Source organism: Loxodonta africana, chromosome 3 (assembly GCF_030014295.1).
Source record: "Loxodonta africana isolate mLoxAfr1 chromosome 3, mLoxAfr1.hap2, whole genome shotgun sequence".
NCBI lineage: Eukaryota > Metazoa > Chordata > Mammalia > Proboscidea > Elephantidae > Loxodonta > Loxodonta africana.
Genome location: NC_087344.1, coordinates 135943181 through 135965842, shown reverse-complemented (window position 1 = coordinate 135965842; position 22662 = coordinate 135943181). Strand labels below are relative to the sequence as shown.

Here is a 22662-nt window from a genome sequence, read left to right as displayed (position 1 = left end):
AACAACTTCCCCTGACCGGAACCAAACCCGCACCATGGTGATGAAAGCGCTGAATCCTAGCCACTAGACCACCAGGGACCTGCCAGCAGGTCTGTTATCTCCAGCCTGGAGAGACAGTACATCTCTTTGCACCAAACTCGGGGAAGCCAGAAGACTACCTTCTCGGATGCCGCCCTCTTCTCCAGCGATTGTCCCCCAAGGCCCTTTCCCCCTTGCCTTCTCCAAAACCCAAGCCAGCCTGCCACATGCCTAGCGCTGTGAGGTCTCCTCAAGTTTCTGAGCAAGGGGGCTCTTCACTGCAGCACCTGAAGCCTGACCTAGAGATGCGCCTTTGCGGGGCCGCACCGTGTGGAGAGATGGTGGCCGGGTCCAGGGCAGGGGATAAGCCTTCAGGGAGGAGGCGCCCAGGGTGGGAAGGGGGCCCAGCACAAGCCCCCGAGAACTCTAACAACAAAAAGGGCTCAGACGGTTGCAGAAGTGAAGACAGCCTGGATGAATAATTCTTTCCAACAGGGCCCCAGGGCCCCCGAATTGAACTCCGGATTTTCCCCCTGAAGTCCGCTGCGCCTGCCGTTTTCCCATCTTTGTTGATGGCAACTCCATCCTTCCTTATACTCAGGCAAAAAACTGCGAGTTCTCCTTGGCGCCCGTCTTTTCCTCAGACCCCACATCTAATTACCTAGGGATTTACCTGTTCTCTTTGGCGGTCCAGTGGTTAAGAACTTAGGCTGCTATACAAAGAGTCGGTACTTCCACTCCGCCAACCGCTCCGTGGAAACCGTATGGGGCTGTTCTACTCTGCTTGCTACGAGTCGGAATAGACTCAACCACAACGGGTCTTTTGGTATTGTGTCTGTCAAATGTGGATGTTGGTCTACACAGTCCCTCCCTTTTCTGAGCTCTGAATTTGGACCAATGACTCTCCCGGAACAGGCTGGAGATCAATTTAAGGCGTGACCCTCGGCTTGCTCAGACCTTACGGTTCGGCACCCTTAATTTCAGGGCATGGGGTTTGGCTACCTTTGCCCCTTTTCTTTGGCTCTGTCCCTCGAAGTCAGCCTGTTCCCAGCCTGTCTTGGAGTAGAGGACATGCTTGAGACCCCTCCGCTCAACTCCTCTCTCCAGGTTAAGAAACCAACTCCTTTGGGGTTCCGCCTGCAGAGAAGCTTCAGAAGGCGCGTTTTCTCGTGTCCTGAACTCCGCGCGGCCTGGGGTGCGATACGCGGGGCTCACGCGGTGAGTTTGTGGTTCCGCAGTTGCCCGCTGTTCTCCCCGCCTCTGTAAGGGAAGGACAATCTTCCCCTTCGTCCTATTCAGGAGGGATCGCAAAGGGTCCTGACTCGACAGAAAGGCGGTGAACCCTCTCCTCTGGGTGGGCGGGGAGGCGGAAGATAGATGAAGAAAACAAAAAAATGAAGGGAAGGGGAAATGCACGTTATGAAATTTCTTGCTCTAAAGCTACCGGGAAGTCTGCCTTGTCTGCAACGGGGGGTCCTAGGTCGCTGGTGAGCGTAATGTAGTCCATCTCCACTCTAAGCCAAAAAAACAAAAACAAAGTCGAGCACCGGGTCCAGGTTTCCAGTGAGCAAGCAATCCGCGCCTTCCCCAGCGTGGGGGAGCACTTGAACTTCGCGTGTGAAGGCAGTGCGGTAACCCCCTGCACCAAGAGCAGCAACTGCGGGAGAAAACGGCACGTTCTTCCCCCGCCCCCCACCACCCGACCCATTTTTTTTAAAGTTGATTTCTAAAGGAAATCCTATGCAGAATAACATTAAAGTCTTTGAGCTACAGAAACTCTTTGCCTATTGGCGGCTGCCGCAAAGCAAAGGTGAAAAACCTGCGCAAACCGCCTGCGTTACTATTCGCACTGCATGATCTGTTGAGCAGAAAAATAAAAAAGGCAAACGAAGATGAGTTTCGAGCACTGAAATAAAACTGCCCTTCAAAAAACATCTCCAGGAGTGCGGAGGGAGAAATCAAGCGATCCTGACATCTGCACGAGCTTCCCCTGGGGCCTGCGGTTTATACTTGGCTTCGTGGTCTGGTGTCCAACAGAATCCAATGCAGGCCTTCATGGCTGGCTTGGCCTGTGTTGGTTGTTCGATATTTTCAAAGAGCCAAATGCCCGAAGACACATATTTCAGCCTTTGCTAAGGTACGGCTAAAACATGAAGGCCTGATAAAAGAGAACAAAGAGAACCTTTAGAACTCTCCAGAACTAAAACTAACATAAAGCGGGCCTCGTTTGGGGCCCCCCCTCCCAAGACCCAGAGGAGAATTGTGTCCTGATCTCCCATCTAACTTAGGGAAGAGAAATGAGGTCTGGCTTGAGGTGCTGAGTAATGGAAGTCCTCCTGCCATGTTTTTTTGTTTGTTTGTTTGTTTGTTTTTCCCTTCTCCTTAGAAGACTATTGGTGAACAATCACCTTTTAGGAAAAGAAGCTTGTTCCCGCCCGGTTTCGAACCGGGGACCTTTCGCGTGTGAGGCGAACGTGATCACCACTACACTACGGAAACCCTGCAGGTGAGTCAGCCTAAGATTTTATGCATAAACATTGTAAGACCTGCAGTCCCCAAGTACTTTGGCTTCTAACACAGGGAATTCAATTACATTTGAAATTCGACTGCTTACAGCAAAGTGCTAGAGAAAGCCCTGGGGGGGGGGTGGGGGGGTGGGCGGGTGGGGGGGGTGGGGGGGTGGGGGGGAGGGTGGGGGGGTTGGAGGGGAGGGTGGGCGGACATCAACAATCCCTTCAGGCAAAGGAGTCTGCGGCTTCAGTTAGGCCCTAACGTAGTTTTCTGCACCTATCCCGGAAGCTGGGACTTCAGGGGCCCACCCCCGGGCTTGGGAATCCCGCAGCTCACTAGAGTTTCCATTTTCAGAACTAAGCTCCTCTGGGGCTCTCCAGCTCCCCACAGCCCAGGAGCTGTGAATTAAGGGTGCTGGTGCTCTTGACAAATGAACCCTGCCTCCGTGAAAAGATGTCCCATGTCACTACTCGTTATTCATCCCCCCACTTGCTGTTAGCTGCCATGGAGTCGATTAGGACTCATGGCGACCCCATGAGTGCAGTGCAGAACTGCTCCATAGGGTTTTGAAGGCTGTGACTTGGTGGTGCAGTGGTTAAAGCGCTCGGCTGCTAACTGAAAGGTCAGCAGTTGGAATCCATTAGCCGCTCTGGGGGAGAAAGATGTGGCAGCCTGCTTCTGTAAAGATCACAGCCTTGAAACCCTGTGGGGCAGTTCTACTCTGTCCTATAGGGCCGCTATGAGTCAGAATTGACTGGACGGCAACGGCTTCGAGTTTTGGATCTTTCAGAAGCAGATCGCCAGACTTGCCTTCCGAGGCGCCTCTGCATGGGTTCCAAACACAAACCTTTCGGTTACTAGTCGAGGGCTCAACCGTTTGGCAGAAAACCGGAAAACAAGCATTGCTGAGGATGTGGAAAATTGGAACCCTCACCCATTGCTGGTGGGATTGTAAAATGGTACAGCCTCTGTGGAAATCCGTTTGGTGGTTCCTCAAAAAGTTAACCACAGAATTCCCAAATGACCCAACACCTCCACTACTAGGTATATACCCCCAAAGAATTGAAAACAGGAATGCGAACAGATCCTTGTATACGAATGCTCATTGCAGCATTATTCACAATAGCAAAAAGTGTAAACAACCCGACGGTCCATCAACAGATGAATGGATAAGCAAAATGCGGTATATCCATACAATGGAATATTATTCAGCTGCACAGAGAAAGGAAATTCTGATAAATGTTAAGACATGGATGAACCTAAAAAATTATGCTGAATGAAATAAGCCAGACGCAAAAGGACAAAGATTATATGATCCCACTTACTTGGAATCTCTAGAAGAGCAAATTCATAGAGGCCAAAGTTTATTAGTGGTCACCAGGGGCGGGTGGGAGGGAAAAGGCAGGAAAGATAGCTTAAAGGGCACTGCATTTCTGTTAAGGATGATGAAAACCTTTGGAAAGGGACAGTGGTGATGGTTCCACAACATGATGAGCCTAATTACTGTCACTGAATTGTGCACATAAAGTGGTTGAAATGGCAAGTGTTTTGTTACCTGTTGTATCACACACACACACACACACACTCAAAATGACCCACACTTCCGGTCCACCCGGGAACAGTAGAAGCCTCCCTCCAGGCCCTACCCTGCGCTCTCCCTGGGGCCTGACCTGGGCTCTTTCCTCAGAAGCCCTTCTGCCTCAGCACCTCTCTGCTGTCCCCCCTCTGACGCTTGTGGCGTCTCTTGTTCTGTGCGACTGGATTTCAGTCCACTACTTTAATCAGGCCTTCATGTTTTAGCCGTACCTTAGCAAAGGCTGAAATATGTGTCTTCGGGCATTTGGCTCTTTGAAAATATCGAACAACCAACACAGGCCAAGCCAGCCATGAAGGCCTGCATTGGATTCTGTTGGACACCAGACCACGAAGCCAAGTATAAACCGCAGGCCCCAGGGGAAGCTCGTGCAGATGTCAGGATCGCTTGATTTCTCCCTCCGCACTCCTGGAGATGTTTTTTGAAGGGCAGTTTTATTTCAGTGCTCGAAACTCATCTTCGTTTGCCTTTTTTATTTTTCTGCTCAACAGATCATGCAGTGCGAATAGTAACGCAGGCGGTTTGCGCAGGTTTTTCACCTTTGCTTTGCGGCAGCCGCCAATAGGCAAAGAGTTTCTGTAGCTCAAAGACTTTAATGTTATTCTGCATAGGATTTCCTTTAGAAATCAACTTTAAAAAAAATGGGTCGGGTGGTGGGGGGCGGGGGAAGAACGTGCCGTTTTCTCCCGCAGTTGCTGCTCTTGGTGCAGGGGGTTACCGCACTGCCTTCACACGCGAAGTTCAAGTGCTCCCCCACGCTGGGGAAGGCGCGGATTGCTTGCTCACTGGAAACCTGGACCCGGTGCTCGACTTTGTTTTTGTTTTTTTGGCTTAGAGTGGAGATGGACTACATTACGCTCACCAGCGACCTAGGACCCCCCGTTGCAGACAAGGCAGACTTCCCGGTAGCTTTAGAGCAAGAAATTTCATAACGTGCATTTCCCCTTCCCTTCATTTTTTTGTTTTCTTCATCTATCTTCCGCCTCCCCGCCCACCCAGAGGAGAGGGTTCACCGCCTTTCTGTCGAGTCAGGACCCTTTGCGATCCCTCCTGAATAGGACGAAGGGGAAGATTGTCCTTCCCTTACAGAGGCGGGGAGAACAGCGGGCAACTGCGGAACCACAAACTCACCGCGTGAGCCCCGCGTATCGCACCCCAGGCCGCGCGGAGTTCAGGACACGAGAAAACGCGCCTTCTGAAGCTTCTCTGCAGGCGGAACCCCAAAGGAGTTGGTTTCTTAACCTGGAGAGAGGAGTTGAGCGGAGGGGTCTCAAGCATGTCCTCTACTCCAAGACAGGCTGGGAACAGGCTGACTTCGAGGGACAGAGCCAAAGAAAAGGGGCAAAGGTAGCCAAACCCCATGCCCTGAAATTAAGGGTGCCGAACCGTAAGGTCTGAGCAAGCCGAGGGTCACGCCTTAAATTGATCTCCAGCCTGTTCCGGGAGAGTCATTGGTCCAAATTCAGAGCTCAGGAAAGGGAGGGACTGTGTAGACCAACATCCACATTTGACAGACACAATACCAAAAGACCCGTTGTGGTTGAGTCTATTCCGACTCGTAGCAAGCAGAGTAGAACAGCCCCATACGGTTTCCACGGAGCGGTTGGTGGAGTGGAACGAAGTACCGACTCTTTGTATAGCAGCCTAAGTTCTTAACCACTGGACCGCCAAAGAGAACAGGTAAATCCCTAAGTAATTAGATGTGGGGTCTGAGGAAAAGACGGGCGCCAAGGAGAACTCGCAGTTTTTTGCCTGAGTATAAGGAAGGATGGAGTTGCCATCAACAAAGATGGGAAAACGGCAGGCGCAGCGGACTTCAGGGGGAAAATCCGGAGTTCAATTCGGGGGCCCTGGGGCCCTGTTGGAAAGAATTATTCATCCAGGCTGTCTTCACTTCTGCAACCGTCTGAGCCCTTTTTGTTGTTAGAGTTCTCGGGGGCTTGTGCTCGGCCCCCTTCCCACCCTGGGCGCCTCCTCCCTGAAGGCTCGTCCCCTGCCCTGGACCCGGCCACCATCTCTCCACACGGTGCGGCCCCGCAAAGGCGCATCTCTAGGTCAGGCCTCAGGTGCTGCAGTGAAGAGCCCCCTTGCTCAGATACTTGCGGAGACCTGACAGTGTATGGCAGGCTGGTTCGCCTTTGGAGAAGGCAAGGAGGAAAGGCCTTGGGGGACAATCGCTGGAGAAGAGGGCGGCATCCGAGAAGGTAGTCTTCTGGCTTCCCCGAGTTTGGTGCAAAGAGATGTACTGTCTCCAGGCTGGAGATAACAGACCTGCTGGCAGGTCCCTGGTGGTCTAGTGGCTAGGATTCAGTGCTTTCATGTCTGAGACCAGGGTTAGGCTCCCGATCAGGGAAAGCTGTTTTGCGAAGGCTCTCCTCCGCAGGGGTCTTCTTTAGCCTTGTTTGATGCGGAAGAGTCCCAGCGGTTTGGTGCCCCGGGAACTGCATCTTGCTCTAGGCCACCGGGAACCGCACCTCCGCTCCTGTTGTCCTCATCTTAGAAACCTAACCTTTCACTTTCAGAATGTTCATCTCAAGAGAACAAAGTAGAACCTGGGACAAAAGCTCCAAATCTTCCATTTCAAAACAATTTCAAACATAAAAAAGTTGAAAGAGTAGTAACTTCATATATTCTTCATGTACATTTACCAATGAACAATTTCCACATTTGCTTTGTCCGTCTCTCCACATATATGTATTTGCTACCCCATTTCACAGTAACTTGCAGATATGTCAGGATCCCTTGTTTACTCCTTTCCTTTGGCAATATCCCTCTAACCCAGCCTCTTGGGGACTTTTCCTCTTTGTCCTCTCAAAGAGGCCCCTCTTGTCCTTTCAGCATAAACTCTCAGGTGTGATCTGGAGCCCCTCCAGGAATTACTAAGACTCCAATCACTGGGAAAACCTCAGGTGTTTAGAGATTACCCCTCAGGAACTAGGGGAAAAGTCCAAATCCTTTGAGTAAAATTAATTGTAAAGTCCACAGACATGCTCATTTGCCCCTACTTTTATCCCCTGGAGGGGTCAAGAAGATACTACCTTCAACAAGGCTGTGAGAAATACATCCTACAGAACTGTTTTCACCTCCTCAAAGAACTCTGTGGTGGGTAATTTATGAACAACAGTGGAAACTGCTGCCATTGAACTGGGATCCTTGAAATGAATGGGAATGATAGGAAGATGGGATTGGAAGGACCAAGTCACAACATTTAACCCTTCAAAGACAAGGTGATCTCAGTTACTACATTGAGTACAGAACTTAAGCAGTAATCAGAACGGTCTGTCCTTCAAAGTTCTTTGGCATTAACTCATTGATCGGTGTCTCTAGAAATGCAGTTGATGGGCGACCTATTAAAGTCTTACTTGATTTGCATAAGCAGAAACACTGTGGGTCTGGTGAACATAGTCTGACTTGAATCACGGCAATATTCACAGACCCTGAATAAATTCACAAGCACTGAACTCTTTGAATGAAAGAGAGGTAGATCCCTTCAAGGAAGAATCTGTTTGTTTATACAGTCAAAAATCAATTCTCTTAGGCCTTTAGCCAAATGGCATATTCCCACCAAAGTTATCTGAGTAGAATGACCCCTTAGTAAATATTATTTTATCCCAGAATATTATGAATTTACACTATAGTAGGATAAATATTACCTTACCTTAATTATTAGTCCATTTTCATAACCAAAAAACGTTTTAGAAGGATTGGCATCAGGGTTGATCATCAGTGAAACTAGAATGAGGCAAGTTTAGAATGTGACCATCTATTTGACTTTGACTATCAGGAGATTTACCTTTCCTAGGAAGCAAAAGTAGAGTAGATAAATGTATATTTAAGCAGGGTTTAACAATTTTAGAGTAGATAAAATTATTCGTAGGTTATTTTAGTTACCAGTTGGGAAAAGTATTAAGGTAATCAATGGCCTTTTAATGTGTGGTGGCTAAGGTTGTGTGTCAACTTGGCTGGACCATGATTCTCAGTTGTTTGGCAGTTATGTAATGATGTAATTTGGCAGTTAAATAGTGGTGTAGTCATCCTGCATAATGTGATCTGACTTGATCAGCCAACCAGTTGTAAGGGGATTTCCTCAGGGGTGTGGCCTGTATCCAATATATGTATGGATGTTTTGGCAAAGCTCACTTGCTTGCTCTGGATCTTGCATCTGGCTGGTCACAATCTGATCTCCAGTTCTTGGGATTTTAGCCAGTAGCCTGTCACCTTACCTGCCAATCTTGGCTTCATCAGCCCATGCAGGTATATGAGATGGGAGAAACCTCCAGCCTGATGTCTGACCCGTGGACTTGGGACCTGCTACCCTCTACAACCATGTGAGCAATTTCCTTACCATAAAGGTCTCTCTTTCTCTGTATATATATATAGTTATACACACACACACACACACACACACACACATCCATACACACACTTCACTGGTTTTGCTTCTCTTGAGAACCCAGCCTAAGACATTTGGTACTGAGAGTGGTTCCAGAGAAACAGAATAGTAAGGATGAGTTTTCTAAACTGGTTCTCAATCTGACTAGTCTTAAAGGCGCTGATGACTCTTCCTCCATTAGTAAACTGGGTGCTGCTTATCTATGGCATGAGGTGGCAATTTTAATATGCCAAATATCACCACAAATAGATCAAGTATTGGTGAGAAGTGAGTCTCTGGGTGATCACATGTTTGAAACTTTTCTACAATTTTGTCAGAATGAGAAGTATAAGGAAGCTGGTTGGTGGCTCCTGCTTTCATTAGACAAAGTTCAAGCGCCACATAAAAAACCTCAAACTTGCAACTTGTGTCCTGACAGAAAGCCTTATTCCTTGTAGTAACAGAGCTGATATTACCAAAAATCTAACGCAGAGCCTTTTTGTAAGAGTGGCTGAATTACAATGCCAGTTGAATTCCCAACATTGAATGATGTCTGAAGTGAAAGTGAGGCCATTGATTGAGAAGAAATGGGATCTTGTAACTTGGAATGGGAACTTATGGGCAGATAATCCCAGAGCTGGGGACACTGAGGCTCTAAATTCCATTGAAACATTCCTGCCACCAGAATCAGGACTCTTACTCCCATCTGAAGAGATCACTCCATCTTTGTCTAAGCCACCAAACCAAAAAAAAAAACCCTCCCATTCCTGTGAAGTCGATTCCAACTCATAGCGACCCTATAGGACAGAGTAGAAATGCCCCATAGGGTTTCCATGGAGCACCTGGTGGATTTGAACTACCAACCTTTTGGTTAGCAGCTGAACTCTTAACAACTACGGCACCAGGGTTTCCACTAAGCCACCGTCCCCCAGTAAAACCATTGTACCTTCCACCCCCTTCTCATGAGATTAACCCAACTGTGTCTGAAGAGTCTTTGTCTGAGATATCACCTGAGGCAGCACCTGAGGTATATGCCTTTCAAGGCATTGATGAATAGTCCCAGAATTCACCCCCACTATCCATTTTTGGCTCTAGGTCCATAACTAGACTTAAGTCCCAGAGAGCCCCAAAAACTGAAGTATAAAATGTTACCCAGGAGGAGGCATGCCACACTCCAAAGGAACTGCTTGACTTTTCTAATATGTACAAACAGAAACCAGGGGAATATGTGTGAGAATGGCTATTAAGGGTGTGGAATAATGGTGCAAGAAACACAAATATGGATCAGTCTGAGTTTATTGATATGGGCCCTCTAAGCACAGATTCTTCATTCAGTGTTTCAGCTCGAGAGGTTAGTAAAAGCTTTAATAATTAATTTCTTTGGGTCGATGAAGTACGGATTACGTGGTGGCCTACACTAAACCAAGTCGAAGTACCAGAACTACCCCTGGTATACTGTAGAAGAAGGTATTCAAAGGTTTAGGGAAACTGGCATGTTAGAGTGGATTTATCAGGCTAGAGCGACAGGCCCACACATGGAGTGCCAGAGGACACACCATTTACAACAGTGAGGAACAAATTTGTGAAGGGAGCCCCAGCATCCTTGAAGACTGCTATGATTGCTCTTTTATGTAAGTAAGGTTTGACAGTGAAAACTGCCCTAACTGAATTAAAACACCTAACTACAATGGGGCTGATTGGGCCTCATGGTTGTGGGGGCGAAGTAGCAGCATTCAATCAACAAAGACAAGGCGGGCGTGGTAACCATAACAGACAGTGTTGTCAAAGCAGTAATCAGAATAGTCTGACTTATATGGACTTATGGCGTTGGGTACTAAGTCATAGTGTCCCAGGAGTGAAACAGACAGGAGATCTACTGATCTGTACAAGTGAAAGAATTCTAGGTCAAGTGGACGGCAGTCTAACTCGAATCACCAAAACAGAGAGTTGCAACCCCTCAATTAATTCCCAGCCTAGAGCCAGTTCAGAGACCCACAACCCCTTGAATGAATGTGAAGCCAGGTCCCCTTGAGAAAAGGCCCCCTACACTGCCAAAAATGTATGCTGTTAAATTCTCCTAGCCTTCCCAAAAGTGATCTACAGCCTTTTTATGAGAGTGACTATTCATCGGGGAAAAGGAAATAATCAGAATTTTCGGGCATTACTGGATACTGGCTCTAAACTGACACTAACTCCAGGATACCCAAAACATCACTGTGGCCCACCAGTCAGAGCAGGGGCATATGAATGTAAGATTCTTATTGAATTCTGTCTTAGTCATCTAATGCTGTCATAACAGAAATACCACAAGTGGATGGCTTTAACAAAGAGAAATTTATTTTCTCACAGTCTAGTAGGTTATAAGTCCAAACTCAGGGTGTCGGTGCCAGGGGAAGGCTTTCTCTCTCTGTGGACCTTCTCATCAATGTTCTCCCAGACAAGGAGATTCTTCAAATAGGGACCTTGGGTCTAAAAGATGCGCTCTGCTCCTGGTGCTTCTTTTTTGGTGGTATGAGGTCCAGCACTGTCTGCTTGCTTCCCTTTCCTTTTATCTCATGAGAGATAAAAGGTGATGCAGGCACACCCCATGGAATCTCCCTTGGATCAGGGAAGTGACCTGAGTTAGAGTGGTGTTACAATCCCACCCTAATCCTCTCAACGTAAAATTACAATCACAAAATGGAGCTCAACCATACAATACTGGGAATCATGCCTAACCAAGTTGATACACACATTTTTGGGGGGGACTTAACTCAATCCATAACAGGTTCTTAGCTCAGATTTGTCTCACAGTGGGTCCAGTGGGTCCCCAAACCTATCCTGTAGTAATTTCCCCAGTTCTGAAAGGCATAATCAGAATAGATTTACTCAGCAACTCACAGAACCCCCACTTTGGATCCCTGACAAGTGGAATGAGGACTATTATGGCAAGAAAAGCCAAGTGGAAACCATTAAAACTGCTCATCTCTGGGAAAATAGCAAACCAAAAGGAATACCATGTACTTGGAGGGATTGCAGAGATTACTTCCACCATCAAGGACTTAAAGAATGCAGGGGTGGCGATTCCCACCACATCCCCATTCAACTCGCCTGTGGGGCCTGTGCAAAAAACAGATGGATCTTGTAGAATGACCGTAGATTACTGTAAACTTAACCAGGTGGTGACTCGAATTGCAGCTGCTGTTTCAGATGTGGTTTCATTGCGTGAACAAATTAACATATCTCCTGGTACCTGGTATGCAGCTATTGGTCTGACCAATGCCGTTTTCTCATTTTCCGTTTTTAAGAAACACCAGAAGCAGTTTTTCTTCAGCTGGAAAGGCCAGCAGTACACCTCCAATGTCCTACCTCAGAGAAATATCAAGTCTCCAGCCCTATGTCTTAATTTACCCCTCAGGAACCTTGATTGCCTTTCCATTCCCCAAGCCGTCATGCTGGTCCATTACATTGATGATCTTACACTGACTGGACCAAGTAAGGAAGTAATGTCAATGACTCTGTATTTATTGACAAAACATTTGTGTGCTAGACGGTGAGAAATTAATCCCACAAAAATTCAGGCACCTTCCACCTCAGTGAAGTTTCTAGGAGTCCAGCGGTGTGGGGCATGTTGAGATATTCCTTGTACAGTGAAGGATAAATTGCTAATTCTGGCCCTCCTACAACTATAAAGGAGGCACAATGTCTGTCAGTCCTCTTTGGATTTTGGAGGAAACGTATTCCCCATTTGGGTTTTCTACTCCAACCAGTTCAACAAGTGATTCAAAATGCTTCTAGTTTTGAGTGAGGACCAGAAGAGATGGCTCTGTAACAGGTTCATGCTGCTGTGCAAGCTCTCTGCCTCCTGGGCTATATGATCTGGCTGATCCAATGGTGCCTGATGTGTCAGTGGCTCATACAGATGTTGTCTGGAGTCTTTGGCAGATCCCTATTGGTGAGTCACAGCATAGACCTTTAGGATTTTGGAGCAAAGCCCTGTTATCCTCTGCAGATAAGTACTTCCCTCCTGAGAAACAGCTTTTGGCTTGTTACTGGGCCTTAGTAGAGACTGAACAACATGGGCCACCAAGTCACCATGCAGTCTTGAGCTGCCCATCGTGAACTGGATGTTGTCTGACCCACCCAGTCATAAAGTCGGACATGCACAGCAGGACTCCATCATTAAACGGAAGTTGTATATATAAGATCAGGCTCGAGCAGGACCTGAAAGCACAAGTAAGTTGCATGAGGAAATGGCCCAAATGTCCGTGGTGTCTATTCCTGTCACTTTACTTGTTCTCTCCCATTCTAGACCTATGGCCTAATGGGGAGTTCCTTATGATCAAGCTGTCACAGTGCAACAAACTGACAGATGCGTGGTGGTTACCTATCTAGGACAGTATTAACTGTAAGAGTGGTTTTCTTTTGTTTTATTTTCTTCTGTAGAAAAAAAAAAAATTGTCAGTGGAAAATTGTGCATCATATACAGCATTCCCTCCCAGATTATTAAAGTTGAGGTATTTTGCAACTCTTCAGAAGTTGTAGTTTACTGATAGATAAGTAGATTTTGTCCTTTCTGGTAGTGATATTGACTCGGTCCCCTCTCTAGAAAATGAGTTCTGTCCCCATTTGTAATTCATCTGTATACTTCTTTACGCATAAATCTGTGCTGTTTTGACTTTTCCTTTTGAACCACTTTTAACATCTGTCTGGTTTCCTCTATCATATGGGTAAAATTAATTCTTTGACACGTATTTATAGGTATAGCTATATATGAGTCAGGATTTTACCTTTTTCTGAAAGTTATTTTTGAACACTTCTTCCTGCGTATTTTCTGCTTCTTTCAAGTTGTTTATTTTGGGAAGCTCTCTCGCATATTTGTGCTGGCTATTCTCTGTCACTCCAGATTCCCCCCTTCGGCTTCCTGCCTGATCTGTGTGCCTGAATCTGATCTCCACAGCCAGCATCTCTTGGGCTTCCTTGCCCTCGTGATTCCTGTTGCGTGCAGCCAATGGGAGGTAGAGGAAGGAGATCAAAGGGTAGAAGGAGAAAGAGTTCTGAGTATTTTTAAATCCCCTCAGTCCCTCCCTACGAGGGCTAGGTTTGGAGGTCACTCGCTGATTCCTTTTCTAGAGACCACGGTCCTGTCTTGTGACCCTCCCCAAGGCTCCAGGCCTCCTAGGTTCTAGTACAGACCCTCCCTTCCACCTCCATACAGGCCTGGAGGTGGTAATGGCCGCCCTGCTCTTTCCAGATCCCAGGTGCTTCTCTGTCCTATGTTGAATTCTTTTAATCCTGCCCACACATCTCACACGATTAAATAGCCCCTTTGTAAAACTCTCTTTAAATCACTCAGGTTGAATGGACCTTCTGTTTCCTGTCAGATCCCTGTTAAGAGATGATTTTCTCAGGTAAATCTGGTCATGTTTAGATAACAGACCCACCACTCATAGCAACCCGTAGGTTTTCCAAGGCTGTAAATCTCTGCGGAAGCAGACTGCCACATCTTTCTCCCGCACAGCAGCTGGTGATTTCGAATGGAATCGCCAGCTAGCAGTCGGTCGCTTTAACCACTGTACCACCAGGGCTCCTTTTAATAAAGAAAAGAGACCTAAAAAGCTGATTGAAAGTTCTGAGCTTCACTGTAGGGTGATGCCAGGTTTTTTTCACACAGTTTGGTCAGAATGCCAAGAAAGTTGTCCCGGAGGATTTTTGTCTTAAGAATAAATAAAGAGGAACAAAAGACAAAGAAGAAACCAAAACTCGAAGAAGAAACTATGCTACAGGACTAAGAGTCTACATGAAGCACAGCCTCACCTACGTTGAGACCAGAAGAACTAGACGATGCCCAGCTACCACTACTGACACAATAGATCGACCCAGACAGAATGGGAGACAAATGTAGAACAAAACTCAAATTCCTAAACAAGCCAGACTTAGTGGACCGGTAAAGACTAGATGATCCCCAAGACTACCGCCCTGGAATACCCTTTAAACTTGGAACTCAAACTACCCCCAGTGGTCACCTATCAGCCAAAAGACAGAGTGGCTTATAAGATAAATAATATCACCCATGAGTGCTGTGCTCCACTAAATATTTATCTAAATGGGACCTAAAGTCAACATTTACCCTAGATCAAAGATGAGAAGGTAAGGGGGGACAAGGAAGCTGGATTAATAAAAACAGAACTACCAGAAAGGAAATTCTGAGACATTATGAAAAGTGTAACCATTGTCGCTGAATAATACGTATAAAAACCAAAAAACCAAACCTCTTTTCCATCGAGTTGATTCTGACTCATAGTGACCCTATAGAACAGAGTAGAGCTGCCCATATAGTTTCCAAGGAGCACCTGGTAGATTTGAACTGCTGACCTTTTGGTTAGCAGCTATAGCTCTTATCCACTATGCCACCAGGGTTTCCAAAATAATATGTATAGAAATTGTTAAATGAGAATCTAATTTGCTGGATAAACTTTCACCAAAAACACAATAAAATATTTTAAAGCGATGCTCAGGTTTGTCACAAATAAAGTCGTTCAGTTTATTGTAAGGTAAGTATGGTAAGGTACTCAAGTGAGACCTCAAGGCATTCATTTACCACTGGAAAATCAGAATTAACAATTACAAGGTTAGTTTAAATGTTACAGTGCAAATCTTTATAGACCTTGGGCTTTTACCTTTAACAAGTGGTCTTGGGGAGAAGACCTGACCACCTCTTGAACTCAGAGGAGGTCCCCCATAGCTAGGGTCCAAAGCCGGTTGTAGTGAGCAGTATCTCAGCAGGCTTCTTAGTCTTTAGACAGAGAGTTAGAGAGACTGTTTGGTTCTGTCTTCTTCACTGAAAATGAGCAGAAACTCAGGGGTTTATATACCATGTGTGCTGTCATGTTCAACTATAATTGGTATACTTTATTGCCAATTAAGGGCATTGCTGTATGACATATTTATACTTCCCTACTTTATGTCGTCGTTGTCGTTAGGTGCTGTCGAGTCTATTCAGACTCATAGCGACCCTATGTACAACAGAATGAAACACTGCCTGGTCCTGCACCATCCTCACCATTTATAGAGATCTGATTAATGTTACCTTCTGTTATTGCAGACTGCAGATGCACAGCCCAATTTCAGAAAATAATTTACAACCTACTCTACGGCCCCGGTGGGGCAGTAGGTAAGAGCTCAGCTGCTAACCAAAAATGATGGCAGTTTGAATCCACCAGTCGCTCCTTGGAAACCCTATGGGGCAGAGTCAGAATCAACTTGATGGCAATGTGTTTGGTTTGGGTTTGGCTTCTGCATACTTCTACGATCTGTTTTCAAGGTTAGAACAACTTTCTAACAATTTACAGTTAATGGTTAGAGCACATAAAAATACATATGTGTATTTCTAAGTTTGGAGATTCTCTATTTCTAACTTCACATTATAAGTGATTTATACATAGGTGATGCATTATGAAAACATCTTAACAGGGTAAAAAGGATTAGAGATGCACACATCTTAGTGAGCTGATTGGAGAACATCACACAGGAGCATACATAACAATAGTGTTTCTCTGTTCCTGCCTGGAGACTGAGTCTGGCTGCCAGTATTCAGGGCATGGGGCTGGGATAGAGGGTTCAGCATTTGGTTGCTACACTGTCATCTAAATCCCTTATTTTCAGTAGGGCCTTGTCCTCCAATGTGCAACTGGTCACCATGTCACACACCCGGTACAGAACAGAACCCTCCAATTAATATTTTGCGATTTGACAAACAGAATAGAATCTATTTGTAAATATTCAAATAGTCTTTGAGTTGGGCATTCCAAGCTCTACCTTCAGTTTTTCCTGGGTTATATTTATACATGAAGGCAGCAGGTCAGGTCATCTGCTAAGCGCCTCAGGTAAAACTTTCTCTGGATATTTTGTCAAAGTTGGACGATTGTTTCTTCCTTTGTGGAACATAAAGTGCTACCATAAGATAGGCACTGAAGGTCTGGGGATGGCCATCAGAGCAACGCCAAAGTCCGACACCATACCCGAGAGTTTGAGATGGCCAATCGTCTCTGCTAAAAATTCCTACCGGGTTCGTGAAATTAGATTGGAAACTATATAAAAACCAATAGTGGTAAAACCAGTACAGACTAGGGGCTTGCAGTCCACTGGGCAGTCCCTCTAACTTCAGAAGTACTATTTCTTCCTTTCTGAGGGTGGCCTGGAATTTCAGTTGAAGCGATACATCACAAAGAAGACTGGATTTGAAAGGGATCGGTTTCCTTTGTAAACATTTAGAATCAGGTAGAACATTTGTTCTATTCTACACATTAACAGCCATTATTCCGAGAAAGCTGCACAGGCTTCAGCTGGCCGCCAAAGGGGTGTAGGAAGGAGGGAGGTGAAGATCCCGTGTAGTGAGGACACCCGCAGCTGGTCCAGGCCGCCGGCTCCCCTGGCCGCCTAAACGGTAGCTGGGGAGGGGAAAAGGAGAGGTCACTTCCACCTCCGGCTGCCGGCCTGCTCGTTGGCTGGCTGGGAGGAATGGGAGGAGACAAAGGAGGCCGGGGAGGTGCAGTGTGGGTTGGAGCGAAAGAGCGGGTTCTGTGACGTCACCAATGGGGAGCATCTTATGTAGATATGGCAGCGCAGTAGCTGCTGGGTCTGCATCTGCTGCTAAACTGCTTGGTGATTTTCCGTGTTGTGGGAACAAGTCTAGGGCTGTGGCTTGAAACTGGGCGCAGTAGGAGCATAGCGGGGCTGAGGGCTAGGAAGTGTGATAGACAAATGACCGTATGTTAAAAAAAAAGTGTGAGGACTGTGAGGCTGTAGCGAGGCAGCAGGCGAACAACTCATACTTATTTAGCAGGGGAGATGTCTAGATCACAAAGATGGTTTTCCCAGAGAGAGACTTATCATTACAGTTCAGATGTGCTGGCCTCGGTGATTTTCCTAAATATGGGAAACTTGACTGTGTAATTTGTGTTAGTGCTGGGTTGTATTCCCGCTTTCCCCTGGTCTTTGTTGTTCAAAACACAGAATTCTGTCCTCACTAGAATCTTAAACTCTCACACATGCGCATCGTAGTTTCTTTTTCCTGCTTTTGTCGAGTTGTTACAATTACTGATCCTGCTTTTTCCCTTTCCTTGCTTTTGTCAAGTTGCTCCAAACGTTGATCCTGTTTTTTTTTTTTTTTTTTTTTCTGCACAGGGAGCGTGAACCTACAGGTAGGGCGAATCTCTTGAAGGACAGAACCAACCATTTTTCCCATCTAGACCAGCAAAAGACTCTTTGAAGCAGCAGCTGAGGTTCTGTACTGGGTCATTTCCAGTGATTGCTCAAAGTTTTCCTGGGAATACCTGTCATAAAAATGATAAATTTGTGACTTTGAAGACCGCATGTTTATTTTCCTCAGTGTCCTGTGGAGTAGAACTCCCAGTTGAGGGCCTTGCCTGGGCAATGCCTCTGTGAGCTCAGGCAGAAAGAGCCATCCTTGCAGGCAGTCCCCAGTTATCTCTTGGTGTTCATTCGTCTGTGAGGGAGCCTCACATGTTGTATACATCCTGTGCCTGACTCTCTCTGCACCTCTCTTCTCTTTTATGAAACAGCACTCAGAAGGGATTAGGACTAGGACCCACCCTTCTCTAGTATTACTTAACTGATACTCTTCAAAAAGCTGGAGAAAGATGTGGCAGTCAGCTTTTACTCGGTCCTATAGGGTTGCTGTGAGTCAGAATTGAGTCCACCTGCAGTGGACTTATCTTCAAAGAAAGACTCTATTACTCCAAATAAGGTCACATTCACAGATATAGGGATTAGGACTTTGACATTTCTCTTTGGGGGACACAGTTCAATCCCTAACAGAAGAGGGAGAAAGAATTCCATGGCTGATGCTCTTCTTAATGTCGGTAAAAAACCCTGTCTGTTTTCACAGCCTGAAGATCCTGAAACAAGTTCTAGTTGACAAGAAAGAAGTTTTTCCTGGGCTGTTAGTGCCTCCAACAGTTTTATCTGATTTTTCTGTGACTATATTGGTGCCAAATGTTTTATCTTCAGTCTCACTAATTCTGACTTCCATTTCCTCAATTCTGCTCCTTTGACTTTCTATTGAGTTGTCTAATTGTGAATTTTATTGTTAATCTTCTGAATTTCTGATTGCTATCCCTCTGTGGATTCTTGCCACCTATTAAATTTGTCATTATGCTCTTGAATAACCTTCTTGATTTCCTCAACTACTTTATCTGTGTGTTCCTTGGGTGCGTTCTGTTTTGCCTGATCTCCTTCCTGATCTCTTGAAGAGTTCTGTATGTTAGTGTTTTGTATTCTACCTCTGTTAACTCCAGGAATATATCTTCATCCAGAAGATTTCTTGAGTCTTTGTTCTGGGAGCTTGTTCAAGTGATCATGGTCTGCTTCTTTATGTGGTTTGATATTGACTATTGTATCTCAGCCATCTATAAGTTATAGTATTAATTTATGTTTGCTTACTGTGTCCTAGCTTCTTGCTTTCTTTTGTTTTAATATGCCCGAATAGGGTGCTTGAGTGAGCTAGCTTGATTATTGGTGCCTTTAAAGTTCTAATGTCCTGTCACCAAATGGCTAGAGCTGTTACCAGGTATATGAGCCTAGGAGTCCATTCACTTTTCTTGTATGGATTCAGCTCAGGTGCCCAGGTAGTCTTTCAACAAGTGTGTGGTGCAGGCTGTCACCTACAGTCTTGAAGGAGCAGGGGTGATTGGTTGCAAGTGTTTTGTCTGGTTGCAGCAGGGGGTCACACTCTGAGCAAGGCAGGGGCCTGACAACCATCCCCTGAGTGTCTGTGAGGAAAGCATGTCCCTGTACCCTAGAGTGCAGAGATGGGTGGGCTCTGCAGCCAGACCATGGGCACCCAAAGCTTTTGGCTGTAAGGACTGGGAGGCACCACTTATCCTTGGACCCCTGTGGCAGGTGGCTAGATGTTGTGGGTGGATCCACCAGTCCTCAGGCCCCTAATGTAGATAGGTGAGGACTCTGCTTAATAGGCCAAAACCAAACCAAACCCACTGCCGTCAAGTTGATTCCAACTCATAGCAGCGCTATAGGACAGAGTAGAACTGCGCAATAGAGTTTCCAGGGAGTGCTTGGTGGATTCGAACTGCTGACCTCTTGGTTAGCAGCCGTAGCACTTAACCACTATGCCACCAGGGTTTCCACTTAATAGGCAGAGGGTGTCAAACGTCAAAAACCTACCTCTCCACTGCATAGCTGAGACAGTTGAATTCAGACTTTAGGCACGTACACTGTTGAACTGTGCCAACAAGGGTCTAAGTGTCTGAAATGGGCCCACACAGGTCCATGTAGAGGTGAAAGGCATTCAAAGTCCATAGACTGCTTGTGTCTGGATAGGAGCTGCTTCTGCCCTGAGTTCCCAGCTTAGGGGAGCTGGCAGATTATTTTTCCCCCATTTGTTAATTTGTTCCTTCTCCGAGGCCAGGAGGATGGCTCAGGAAACACAGCAGAACCTATCTCAGGCCTGGGGAAATCAATCACCACTGAAGCCAGCTCAGGGGCTGGGGCAGAGGGAGGAGAGATCAGATAAATGGGAGAAAGTTCTTTCAAAAGGAGTGCTTTTTGATCCACAATGTAGATTAGATGCAAGCACTCATCTTTTGCCGAGAGTGCTGTTCTTCATTGATTCTGGAGGTGGAGGTAGACTTTGTGCCAATCGCACTCTCTTTCTCTCTCGCCATGGAAAACTTGCCCCAGATGCTGCCACCAGCCCCGCCGCGGTCATGCCAGGGGATCAGGGCTGAGGGGCACCAGTTCCAACCAAGTCAGGCCCAGCAACTCCTCACTGCTTCTGAACCATCTCTCCTGCCCTGTGCCACCTGGTCCGATTTCTGAACTTTGCCTTTTATGTTCAGGGCTCCTAGGTTGTCAAATATATTATTGACTCACTTGTTTTTTCAGGTATTTGTTGTAAGAAGGACCACTGGAAGCACCTGGCTACTCCACCATATTGGCCTCACATCCTCCCATCAGTTTTAGACACACCTTGTGCAGGGGAATCGCTCTACCATGGTGTTTTCGCCACCTTGTACATATCTACATAGGCCATACAGGTAAGTACCCAAGTCTTGGAGGAATACCCTGTCCTATGCCCAGGAACATAAGATAGATGGTCTTGTGAGGAGCTTGACACTTTCTCATCTGCCTCTCTTTCTTGTGGGAGGTGCCATTAGACAGTTTTCCCATCCACCCCTCTGCTTCCAGTGAGGTGTGAGATTTTTCATCTAGCCCTCCTTAGGGCACAGCCACAGGATATAAAACTCCTTAACTGAAGCAAGGCATTGACTCCTCTGCAACAGTGTCCTATTACTTATGTTTCAGTCATCTGGCCCCCTTTTTGAATGTAGTCTGATGAGAGGACCATGAGGGGCTGACACCTTTGATAAGTTTTACTGTTCATGTAAGTAATAAACTATCTATGTCCAAAAAAGCATTTTTTTTTACCATCTGAATCTGTTATGCCTTGACTTTGCCTTGTCTTGTGCTTCACACCTTGTACTCACTTTGAATCTTGCTGAACCCCCATGCATTTTCAGTTCACTTTAATTCTGTGCTCATAGGGTTATCAAGAATGTGGTATGTAAATGAACCAGCAAGGAACTGCAGCAGACATATGTATTGTCCACATTTTTTCTGCATTAGTGCATGCTTCCTTGTCCCATTGAATTTCACTTATGAGACATATGTTCAAAGATAAACTTATAAATAATTCCAAGATGATGACAGCAGAACATTAAACCAAGCATGAGAATTCTTCTGAGAGTGGGGCCATCTGTGACTGCACAGGTCACGTGCCCATGAAGCTGGCCCTGCATGGGGTCCAAGGCCAGGTGTCAATAAGAGTTCAAACACACTCAGGGAGTAGAGAAGCCACCACACAACACAACTATCCAGAGAAGAACCAGAACCTTTGGGAGATGACAGGTGGAGAGTACCTTTGCCTACAGCTTTCCCTCTCTTTCAAAGTTCTTCATTAGCTGCTAATTGAGACGTGTGGTCTCTGACTTTATCCCTTATTTCAATCCAGACTAGTCAATGACTTTGGGGCTTCTATTTTTTAAATTTACCCAGAACCCACAGTCCTCAGTAGCAGGAAAAGATACCTTCATCATAAGATTTCCAACTTCAAGAAGTTCCAGCTCCTCTTGACTTAAATTCCAGACCCCCAACTCACATGAAGACGCCCAGAGATTGGTGATCAGTTGCTGGACAGTCAAAGCATTTTGGTTCCTTGTGAGACTTCTGTTTTATTGCAGTAAATTCCTGCAATTTATGCCCATTTCTAGATTGCTTAGCTATTCTTTTCCACAGATAAATCAATAGTGATATTGCTGTGAAGTGGGAACCTACCCAAAAAAACTCATTGCTGTTGAGTTGATTCTGACTCATAGTAACACTATAGGACAGGGTAGAAATGCCTCATAGAGTTTCCAGGGAGCACCTGGTGGATTCAAACTGCCAACCTTTTGGTTAGCTGCCATATCACTTAACCACTACGCCACCAGGGTTTCAGCCTACAGTCAGGCAAAAAGAGAAAGGAAGGAAAGAAAAGAATGTGGATTCCAACCAGCCTGTGAAGACGGCAGTTGACTTCAATCACTGTTGAAGTTAATTAGCTGTAATCCCTTTACGCTTGAGAATTTCATGTACCAAAAATCATCTTCAAAACCTAACAAAAAAGGTGTAAGGTAGGAAAAATGCTCAGGATTTGGAGATTGGAACACCAAACTCAGTAAAAGGACAGACTTGGAATCCTCATTGACCTAGGAGTGTAAGAATGGCCTTTCTGGTGGAATCATTCTGGAAATATATAGCCCTTAGATCATGGCGTCAGTCACCTATGTCCCACCAGCAGGCTCTTATGTTGTGGCCTTGTCCCGAGTGAATTCATGTGCCTCCTAGCTACATCTTCCCAGACTCTGGGGGTCCAAGAATCTGCTCCATCTGTATCAGGCTTGACACATGTCTTGGGGAAGATTTGGACCTCAACTCAGAGCCATTTTCTCTGTGTGTAAATGAGAGGGTGCCTGGAATCGTTTCTAGAGATCCCTCAGGCTCTCTAATAATTCTCTGAAGAATTATGATTGACTGTGTTTCCTTGGCACTTAGTGGGTTTTTGTGCCCTTGGCCTGAGAGATTGCATTAGGAGATTCCACCACAGCAA

At 46.0% G+C, this 22662-nt stretch overlaps 2 non-coding genes across 2 annotated transcripts; one reads left to right on the top strand and one right to left on the bottom strand.

Annotated features, from left to right (window-relative positions):
• Positions 1-2444: 2444 nt before the first annotated feature.
• On the bottom strand, positions 2445-2517 carry TRNAV-CAC (transfer RNA valine (anticodon CAC)). Its single transcript has one exon. It is a non-coding gene; the product is annotated as a tRNA-Val (tRNA).
• A 14787-nt stretch (positions 2518-17304) lies between these two features.
• LOC111752905 (U1 spliceosomal RNA) lies at positions 17305-17467 on the top strand. Its single transcript, XR_002787799.2, has one exon. It is a non-coding gene; the product is annotated as a U1 spliceosomal RNA (small nuclear RNA).
• The last annotated feature ends 5195 nt before the right edge of the window (positions 17468-22662 follow it).